The following is an 11,846-nucleotide window of genomic DNA, read 5'->3' on the forward strand; positions in this document are numbered from 1 at the left end:
TTGATTCAAAATATTTTATGCAAGGACCCGTGGCTAGATATCAAAAATAGGAGAATTCTCTTTTAGGAGTCTTAGAAAACACTTCGAAGTTTGGCTTCTTGAATAAAGAATATTCAAGGATGAAACACCATACCTTGATTGATGATTATCCACGAAATTGAAGAAGAATTGATGGAGAATTCAAGCTCCAAGATCCCTCCTTGCTTCAAGCTCCAATGGAGTTCTAGAGAATTCTTATTTTGGGGTTTGGATTTTGATTTTGAAATAATGACTTGACTTGAGGTTCTAGACTTATAAAACTACTTAAATACCCATAATGACCCTAAGTAATTGCCCACTTCATTTTTAGAAAGATAGGTTAATTACCTATACTACCCCTTACCTGGCCAAGATGTTGTAGAAAAATTACAGACTAATCAATGAGCCCAACTATGCTCTATCATTTGAATGACGAGCCGTGGTGGTGTGGCATCGTTTTGGTCGAAGACCCTACAAATGGGGACTTTATCTCCCACACTAAGTATGGGGCAACGAACCCCAAACGACGAGGCATTGTTGCATCGATGGGGCGTTGCTTGCTATCATTGGTAGAGACTTCTTTTTGAACCACAAGTTGGGTCCAACTCAAAGACCCTTAAGTTGGTCCTGGGGGAGTCGTGTACGGACGTTTCCAACCCAAATACCTTCGCTTAGATATTAGGAACCTCCCACATCAATTTGAACCAAAACGAACATGTAAAACATGCAAAGGCACACTCAAACGCAAAGAACGTCTCAAGGAAAAACTTTCGAATGTCTTCGATGTTCTTGGACTTCTGACCTTCAAACATCACCAAACTTTAGATACAGCCTCAAAACACTATTATAGACCATTATAGGATTTTAAAACCTCATGACACACATGTTAGACTCTAGCTTCACCTAGTTCATTTGATAGGTGTTACAATGGAATAGTTATAGATCTCATAAATCGATGAAGAAATGCAAGCCTGAATTCCAATGATAGGATTAGTGATGTTTTTGTAATATAAATGTGTGCCAAAAAAATGCATAGGGAGATTTTTACATCTTACAGGGAATAAATCTAAAATCCTTCGAAGATCTATCTACTCGCGCTAATGATATGGAGTTGAGCATGTCCTCTACCTCCCACAGGAAGGGACAAGAAGGAACCCAAGAGATGGAACAAATTTGTGCCCAAGAATGACAACAAAGGATCCATAAATATGAATGTGTCACCCATGAATTTAATGACAAAGAAAAGTAAGAAGCAATGTGTAAATGACTTCCCAAGAGAGTTCAAATCAAAAGTCGACTCTAGAAGCAAGAAAAGGAATACTTCTTCTTAGATTCTGACCTTTCTAAAAAAATTTATGAGTTGATCGAGTTAAAGCTCATTGAGTTTTCAGAGATTAAACGGCTTGATGAAGCTAGAAAAATTTATTAACCAAATTATTTAAAATATCATAGATTCGTGAATCACCCTCTTGAAAATTGTTTTGTTTTTAAGGATAAAATTATGTGATTGGTTAACTAAAAGAAGATTGTCCTTGGTGATGAGAAGGATGGTTCTCTCTTTCACATTCATCTCACTCGATCCAGTCCAAATATATATCTCTGAAAAGTATGAATGATAGTCATTGGAGCAAGACAAACCTTAAGTTAATATAGATAATGCTTAAGGATGGATTTTTATGACTAGGCGTAGATGCAACAAGTCAAACTTACAAAAAGAATCATCCGAACAATCAATTAGATGGATGAAGGTGAGGAAATTGGAGAAACAGAAATCAATCAAGCAACTAAAGAAGGAAAAGGTGGAAGCGTGTCACTAGTAGAAACCTCGATGTTTTGTGACTCTAAAAGAATTCTTATCAAGTTGTACTTCACAAAGTCTACTCAAGAAAACATAGAGGCATCGAGTTTCAATGCTGACAAAGAAGATATATTAAATGAAACCTCAACAATAGTGTCTCCTACTAACAAATAAGCAACGAGAGAAATTCTATCAACGATATCTCATTTGTAGAAGCACATGCATATGATACAAAAATCACATTTTAAGAGTGTATGTTGAATCCTAGTCCAATTCGATGCTAAGTCTACTCCACACCGAATACATATAAAGTTATAATGCACTGAATACTGACATGCTAACTAAAAATGTAACATTAATATACTGAGAATGTGACAGTCGAAATCTGGAGCATGAATTTCTACTTAACTGACCTAACAAGTATAATTCATGAACTAGGGGAATTTACCCAAACTAGGGTTCTAAATTTTATACAAAGAATTATTCTATGTTTCCAACAAAACATGATATATAGACTGTGTATTCTTTAGCAACTGAAATCACAACAAGTTTCTAAGATTTTACAAATTCTAGGTCTAAACAAGTTATGTAGATACAAGGAGCTGACTAAATTCTAGGGACCTAGTGGATGAAACAAATTCACTAGTGATACATATGGCGAAAAAATTGACAAAGAAATACTTTGGATTTTGGGGATGAACTCTGAAGAACATTAATGTTTTTTCTTGATAGAAATTCGCGCCTCCTTCTCTTCTATTCGTTTGAAATTAGATGATTTTAGGTTAATGAGGGTTTCGGTAGGTTTTGACAAATTTATTAAGCTTAGACTAAGTAAAATTGCGTAGTTTAGGTATTAAACGACGTAGTTTAAATGCCTAATGCATAAAATAAAAGACTAAAATGACCCTAACTTAAAGCTGGCGAGGGGCCTGATACGCTCAAACTTACTTCTCAAATAAGAAGTAAAGCGATCGTGTCAAGTTAATAACCCAACTAGTGAGGTTGGAATCGTTCCCATGAGGAAAATAGTTTAGACTTAACTTTAACCTATTATTACTATTGTTCGGTCAATTACTTCCTTGGAAAACAAAAACAATAAAAGGGGGGTTTCTATTTCTAAATGAATGAAAATAACTAACGAAATTGAAAGAGACACTTAACAACTTTGAATGTTGGAGTTTAATCAATTAATCAAAGTAACTAGGGTTTACGTGTTCTCCACAGGTTCATAACTTGATAATTCTAACTATAACAATTCTTTCCTAGTATCTTGCATGCAAAGTGATAAGTTATGTATTTCTAAATTCTTGGTCCGGCATCTAGAAAATTTCACTCCGTACCTTGGTCCGGCTACGTGTGTTGCTATCCTAACCCTTATCTTTACCTCATATTAAGCATCGTATTCGATATTTGACTAAGTTATTACCTCATACCAATCAATACTAGCCTATTAGATAGTATACACTAAATCTATGTTGATAATTCTTTTCCTATTATCTACATCCTTGGTCCGGTAAGTAGCATTAAGGCGAGTTCTAACGTTGGCCATCCGTTAAAAAGACTTCCAAGCGAAAGAATTATTAATACATGCAAGACACTATTCTAGAATTGTTATTTTAGTTAGGTTTTACCTCATTATTTGCCTATGATTTCCACAACCCTAGTTATGGAGTTTAGTTACCCATAGTCATAATCACAATATTCAAATATATCATATGAGAATTCATGTACTTACTTCAATGAGAAAGAGTAAAATCCGAAAGTTTGCTTGATTAATCAACAAAAATCACCAACAATCACTTGCAAGAATCTCAAAGTAATCAAGAATCTCACAAAAAGTCTAATGATAATCAAAAGCCTAACCAAATAATCCAGAGTCTAACTAATAATACAGTGTCTAACCTCAAAAACGAGGTTTTTCAAACTATTTATAGAAAATAAAAACCTAATTAAACAAGGACTCTATCTGCTGGAAATCTGTCAAAACGCGGCTGGGTCGACAAACCTCACGACGGATCGTCGTGGTCAGGTAGGGTATATTTATGTATACTTTAGTGACTTTTTGCCCTCCTTGACATATCGGCTAAACATACCACTTTCTATCATTTTATCTCGCCGAGTTTCTCATATTTTTTCACCTTGCTATTTTCTCTTCTTTCTTCATTTGTGTAAGTGACTCTCTTCTTTTCTTGCTTGTATTTCTTGTACATTTTTCTTTTTCTTTACTTTTCTTTCAACTAATTCTTGAGTCACTTTAATTTTGTTCTTTCTCTCTCTTTGTTCTTTCAACCCCACTTTCCAAAGCATTCCTCATAATAGCCACCCTCAACTCATGGCTTTGCCATGAGTCAAAGTACACAATATCGAAAGTTGGTTCAGGGCCATAACGAAGGTTGTTTTCTGCATTAGCCACCCTTAACTTATGCTTTTGGCATAAGCTGAGGTGCACATGTCCAAGGAGGGACCAAGGCCAACACATTATTCCCAGAAAAGATCAGTTGGGGTGAAAAAGAAAGGTTTACTTTAAGCTCAGATCATTTGGATCAAAGAAGGATAAATTTCATTTGGTTCTCTTTTATTTAGGCTAAAAATGAGCTATATTGAATAAGGGCCTATGATCCTTTTCTAATTGTCTATTACAGCTTACTTTTAGCAGGACTAACCAGACAAGTTCTAGCTCAGTACAAATAGTGGATTATTCAAATTCTCCTCACACTCACTTGACATCTCATCACTCTACCAGATTATCAGACACCTAGTTCGAATTTTAGACTTAGGGTAATGCAGTGGTGTACCTTTATGTCATGCTTAGAGCCACACACTTATCAATTTCTATGCCTAGTCATACATCATTTTCCATTTTATCAGGATATCATTTTAGCCATCATGATCCAGAATTAAACTATGGACACAAGATATAGACATGTCGGTTCAACAGAAAAAGTAATCAGTCTTTTGGGGGAAAAGAACACAGGCAAGAAAACCTCAAAAGAGAATAGTGAATTGGGCTACTCAGACTTCACCCTAGCACTCATTTTCCATTTACCCCACCCCCAACAAAAAACATGCAATTGTCCCCAATGCATAAAAAAAATTAAATACTAGAGTGGTAGGTGAAGCAAACTTGTGGCGCAAAGCGCCGACGATCAGCAAGCTGGTGGGTCTGGTTCCCCGGAACCCACTTGCTCTGTAATCTGGACACCCTCAGTGGTGTCCTCAGTAACAACAACACTATCAGCAGTGCCTCCCGCTATCTCCACAGTTCGGGAGCTAGACGCCCCACCCGTTAGCTCTCCTGATCTCATCTGGTGCGCCTCCACCTCAGCAAGTGAGGCTCTCCTCGCAGCCTCCATCTCACGGCGCTCCTTCTTCCGTGCTCGCGCCTCATCCTCCGCTCGACCCCTATGACTCTTGGCATGCTCTCGAGGGGGAGGTGGTGGAATCTCTGAGGTGGCGAATAGGGCCGCCAACACTGTGTCTTCAGCAGGCTCGACAGAAGGGGCCTCAGACTCAGGCACCCTAGCCTCTAAGATCGTGTCAATATCTGCGCGGAGACTGTCGATCGCAGCCTGAAGAGTCGACACATCCACCGGAGGAGCTGGACGGGCTAGCACCCGCAATTCAAAAGCGTCCAAGCACTGGTGAACCTCACCAATCTTCCGATCTGTATGCTGGACCATTTTCCGCTCCAAGTGCTCTTCTGCCTCGGTAATAGGCCTCTGCATCCACGACTAGCTATCATGCTGAAGTGTAGCCATTTGCGTCTCTAATTTTTGGACCCTAGCAAGCGGGACCAGCGCGGGTAGAGGGGCTGTGCGAGAGGACCTCGGGGCACTGCTACTACCCAGGATAGACTCGACCGGGGTAGTGTCAGTAGACGCCGCCTGCGTAGCCGTGCGGGCCTGGGCTACTGTATCAGCCAGATCGTCAGCAAGTGGGGGAAGCTCTGGACGGGGCCCTCTACGTGGAGCCAATTCATTGGCCTTATCTCTGATGAGGCCGACATCAACAGTGCCCTGCGGGGTCTTGAGTTGATCAACGTGCCATATAGGCACACCTGCGGACCTGCAGAGAGAAAAGATCATGCACGGGAAAGGGTAAGTAGTTGTGACCTTAAAAGCCATCTCGTGCATGACTGCCTGCACAAGCCACGCGAAATCCACCTCAAACCCGGGTATCATCGCCGCCATCAGTACTTCTCGATCCCATGTGACAATATTATCGGCGACTATGGGGGAAAGGCAGTGGCGAACAATCAACCACAAAAACTTTGTCGTGAAAGTCAGGTTGGCCTTCTTGATGGCCCCCTTTGGCTCGGTCACCCAATCGTTACCCTCACCATCAACGGACAACTGTAGGTCCATCCACCTCTTGGTGGTCTCTCTCAGTGATGGCTCACGCAGGAATTGGCCATCTTTAACAATCTGCCATCGGTAGTCGAACTCGGCAGTGAGAGGGGTCCGATTAGCATCAACACCCTCGCCGTATAGAAACCGGCGGATGGCAGGCAGGGAAATATCGACCTGAACGCCCCGTACTCAGACCTGCTCCAGTGGGGCCAGTTTGGCGGGGGCAGCCCGCCTATCAATCTGTGATCGGAGAGTCGCTAAGTAGGATGCATAGAACTCTTGGACCATTTCTTCACTATGACGTTCCAACGGACGTGCTATCAACTCCAGGCGATGTCTGCTGAAGAGATTGTGGATCTCAGGCATCGTGAGGAGACTCCCTGTAAGGACCCGCCGCTCCAATGTGAGTGTTCGAGTCATAACTCCTTTGTCATTCAGGAACTTTGCGTCGGAGTAGACTTGAAATTGCCCGTCGACACACCACCGGTTGGGTTGGTCAGTAGCCGGGGTGAGGGCATGAGCTTGTGAACCTGATGTGGATTCCGAACTGTCAACCTCATCAGACGAGGCCGACGCTGTAGCGGTCGTAGGTGCGGGAACCTCAACAGAGCTGAAGGCTTCCTCCGACCACGAAAATCCTAAGGAGCCAGACGCTCCTTCTTCATTGGTGGCTGACCCAGAAGGTGTGCCAGTCAGTATGCGCTCCTCATCAGACTGGGAGGCAGTGACTACGCCGGACGCCACCTTTTTGGGTGTGGCTCTGGCAGCATGTGCAGCATGGGAAGGGGTGGAAGTTCCTGGGGGCACGTACTCGGGGTCACGCTCATCATCAGAGCCAATGACTATGCGGGCAGACGGGGCGACAGACTTCGATCGCCCGCGTGCATACACTCGATCTTGTTTAGGTGCCATAGTAGATAGTACCTGTAAAGGATCAATATGAGTACGAGAAATGGCAAACAAGACAAGCAAAACCACACAAAAAAATTAAAATAAAATGACACTTCTATAGTAACAGTGCAACACGACGGGCGTGGTGACGGCTCGTCATGACTATGACGGACTGTCATGGGGTCCGTCGTGTCTTACTCAGACTATGTATATATGGAGAACCCTGAAGGAGAGTCTCTGACAAGTATGACGGTATGTGTAGGACGGACCGTCGTAGGTACGACGGTCCGTCACATGTGTCCGTTGGAGGACACTTAGAAAAATGGAGAGAGACCATGAGGAATAGGGTCTCTACAACCAGAACGGTTGTGCAGGACAGTCCGTCGCATATGTCCATTTAAGGACACTTGCATAAAATTGGACAGTGGGGTGTTAGGGATTTTGGAACGGACCCTACGATGGTCCGTCGTGGGTATGACGGTCCGTCATCGGGGTCTCGTTCTGTAGATCAGTGACAGAAGTGGGGGTACCCCATTCATCCCCGATGACCCAAATCAAATGTGTAGTGTTTTGGACCTACATTTGTCTATCCCAAATACCTAGTAAACTAGCAATGTCAAAGCACCTATGTCTAGGGTTGTAAACACGGCAATTTCGAAGATTTTTAACCTAGGTTAGACAGAATTTTATATAAAAGAAATGAACATATCAATAAGAACTAGGCTAAAACTAATTGATAAACAAAAAATGCAAGATAAATGAGTAGAAATTAGAGACACATACCTGAGAATTAGAGAAAAACAAGATGGAAAAGTACTTGGTGATCAAGAAGACACCCACAACAGCAACTCCGACTAGTAGATGATAACTTTTAGGGCTGTGGAGAATTTTGGGGGAACAATGATCGGTTGATAGAGGGAGAGATTTTGGAAGCTGAAAAGGGAGGGAAATAGGGGGAGTAGTGAAGGAATGGGGGTGAAATGAGGGGTTGAGGAGTTTAAACGGTAAGATTTTGTAAAAAAAACTCCATCCGGGTCGGGTCGGGTACGCCTCATTAATGACGCGACGATTCCCCGACGACGGTCCGTCTCAGTTGTGACGATATGTCGTTGGTTCCGTCGTGTGTGCCCGAGTTTTAAAATAACAAAAAGACGTACCTGCACGACGGATTCATGCAACGGTCCATCGCTGTATCCATCAGTGACTGTTGCAGAGTAATTTTCTGCAGAATTTCCAGGTTATGTGCCTGCAAATTTAAAACCCAGAAAAATGCTACCATTACTAAAAATAAAAACTATAAGTATTGGGTTGCCTCCCAACAAGCGCCTGATTTAACAGCGCGGCACGACTGAGGACACTTGATTACTCAGCCTTCATCAAGATGGTATGCCTCTATCACTTCATTCACTGATTCAGCATTCCCAAAATAGAGTTTTATTCGTCCTCTATTCACCTTAAACCGCACTCCCTCCTTGACTTTTAACTCTACTGCTCCATGAGGGAATACTTGGGTAATCAAGTAAGGGCCAGTCCGTTTGGACTTGAGCTTGCCCAGAAGACAAGGTACCCCAGAACTGTCTACAAGCACATAATCCCCAACCATAAACTCTTGATTTGCACTTTTTTGTTCATTCTCCTTCTTCATCTTTTCTTTGTGGGATATGGTGGATACCGATTGGAGCTCACCACTCTGCCTCATAGTCCTACAAACGTTGAAGGTCGCTTCTTCATTATTCAACCGAAATTTCATCTGCCCCTTTTCCATATCAACTAAGGCTCTACCTGTAGTAAGGAATGGCCTCCCAAGAATAATAGGCACTTCAAAATCGACTTCACAATCAAGAATAACAAAATCTGTCGGAAATATGAATGACTCCACTTTTACTAGCACATCATGGAGTATCCCTATAGGCCTTTTCACTGTTCGATCAACCATCAGTAGCCGCATCGCAATGGGTTTTGGGTCACCCAAACCCAACTTCTTGTAAATCGAGAGGGGCATGAGATTTATGCTTGCCCCCAGATCACATAATGCTTTCGCAAAATGTAATGACCCGACTGTACAAGGAATAGTGAACGCACCCGGATCTTCTTTCTTTTGCACGAGAGATCTTGTAGCAATAGCACTACAATGCTGCAGTCTATCATCATCCTTGAAAGTGACCGATCTTTTCTTTGTAACCAGATCTTTCATAAACTTGGCATAACCGGGCATTTGTTCAAGAGCTTCTACCAAAGGGACATTGATAGAAAGCTGCTTCAGCATTGTTATAAAACACCGATATTTACCATCCTCGGTCTTTTTCACTAATCTCTGAGGGAAGGGTGGTGGTGGTCTAGGCATGGGAATTACCTTCATAAGGACTTCTGCATCTTTTCCAGTGCTCTCTTCTGCTTCACCACTACCCTTTACAACCTTATCATCATCTTTTCTCACCTTTTCCTCATTAGACGACATAGGTGCGTCAATGGTTTTCTTACCACCTCGAGTAGTGATTGCCATACAGTGCGCATCATTTTTTTGGATTTTGGACAGTTTTCCTAGGAAGAGTGCCCGGTTGCCGTGTGTTTATTGTCGCAAATAATTGGGCCATTTGCAACTCGATTTGCTTAATCGATATTGCATGTGTATAGAATTTTTGCCCAATACTTGCTAAATCGCACCTTAACTCTTTAATGTTCTCATCACTAGCATCGAATCTCCTCATCATTTTGTGCAACATATCCTCAACTCGCGCCATACTAACTCCATCATCCCTAGGAGTAACTTCACGATTTTCAGGAGGGACATAGGGCCCATTCCTATCATTTCTGTTACCGTTGTTACCCCTGTTGAAGTTATTGTTGCGGTTGTAGTTTCCATCTCGGACATAATGACCCTCACGATTGTAGTTACCATAGATCCGACCTTGGTTCCCTTGACCTTGGCGCCAATTATCATGATTTGAGCCTTGGGCGCTCGGTCGGAAACCCCATGTCTACTCATTTACTGCATAGGTGTCCTCCGCATAATAACATTCATCATTAGGTGGCGGTGGTTTCAATAAGTAGTTGATTGCACTTATCTTTTATGCACCCCCAGTGACATGCTTTAATACCAACCCAAGCTCAGTTCTCATCTGAGCCATTTCTTCACGAATCTCATCTATGGCTGGGTTGTGAGTGGACTGCACTGCGAAGGTGTTTATCCCGGTATCTGACTTCCTAGTACTCCAAGCTTTTCTATTCTGGGAGATTTTCTCTGATTTTTCAGCAATCTCAGTATAAGGACACTCCCCATAAAATCCACCTGCTATAGTGTCCAACAACGCTTTATTATTATCGTCCTGTCCCCGATAGAAGTATTCCTACAGTGACTCATCATTTATACGGTGATTTGGGACACTTCTCAAGAACGAGGTGAATCTATCCCAAGAACTACTAACTGACTCTCCTGGTAGTGCCATAAAGTTGTTCACTCTGTCTTTGTGGTTTAATTTCTTGGAGACCGGATAGTAGCGTGCTAAGAAGACAACCCTTGGTTGGTTCCAAGTGAAAATTGAATTATAAGGGAGCTCAGTGAACCATATAGCAGCCTCTCCCTCAGTGAGAGAGGAAACACTCTGAGCCCTATTACATCTAAGTCCAAGTCAGGCCTCCCTACACAACTTTTACACACTGCCCTTACTTTAGCTATATGGGCATGTGGATCCTCAGAAGGTAGCCCTAAAACAAACCTCTGGCAGTTAGCATTTGCATCAGGCTGCTAGTTACCACAAAGGTGTGGCCTGTGGGTAGAGGAGGCAAGACAAGTGGTCCATCGAAGTCTGCTATGTTATCATAGCCTCTGTAGTATGCTTGGGCCCGTGGAACGGGATTTTGTCCCCTCTGTTGGTGTTCACCCGAAGCATCGGGTAACAACTGACCATGAACATCAACCGGAGCTGGGATGTTCTGGTTTGGATCATCATCATTGATTCTCAAGCTTCGATTTATGTTGCGTAGTGTACGCTCTAATTCGTGATCGTAGGGAAACAAGGGTTCTCTTCCTCTCCGTGTATTTGGCATACAAGGAGGTTGGTTCTGCACAAATAAAAAATAATAAAACAAATTAAAATCAAGAAAATATCAACTAAACAATGGTAATAAGTTTAAGTTAATCTAAAAAAGCTATAATCTTCAGCAACGGCGCCAAAATTTGATAAGCTCAAACTTACTTCTCAAATAAGAAGTAAAGCGGTCATGTCAAGTAAATAACCCAACTAGTAAGGTTGGTATCGTTCCCACGAGGAAAATAGTTTAGACTTAACTTTAACCTATTATTACTATTGTTCGGTCAATTACTTCCTTGGAAAGCAAAAACAATAAAAGGGGGGTTTCTATAACAATTCTAACTATAACAATTCTTTCCTAGTATCTTGCATGCAAAGTGATAAGTTATGTATTTATAAATCCTTGGTCCGGCATCTAGAAAATTTCACTCCGTACCTTGGTCCGGCTACGTGTGTTGCTATCCTAACCCTTATCTTTACCTCATATTAAGCATCATATTCGATATTTGACTAAGTTATTACCTCATACCAATCAATACTAGCCTATTAGATAGTATACACTAAATCTATGTTGATAATTCTTTTCCTATTATCTACCTCCTTGGTCCGTCAAGTAGCATTAAGGCGAGTTCTAACGTTGACCATCCGTTAAAAAGACTTCCAAGCGAAAGAATTATTAATACATGCAAGACACTATGTAGAATTGTTATTTTAGTTAGGTTTTACCTCATTATTTGCCTATGGTTCCCACAACCCTAG

Source organism: Solanum lycopersicum, chromosome 2 (assembly GCF_036512215.1).
Source record: "Solanum lycopersicum chromosome 2, SLM_r2.1".
In the NCBI taxonomy this organism is placed as follows: Eukaryota; Viridiplantae; Streptophyta; class Magnoliopsida; order Solanales; family Solanaceae; genus Solanum; species Solanum lycopersicum.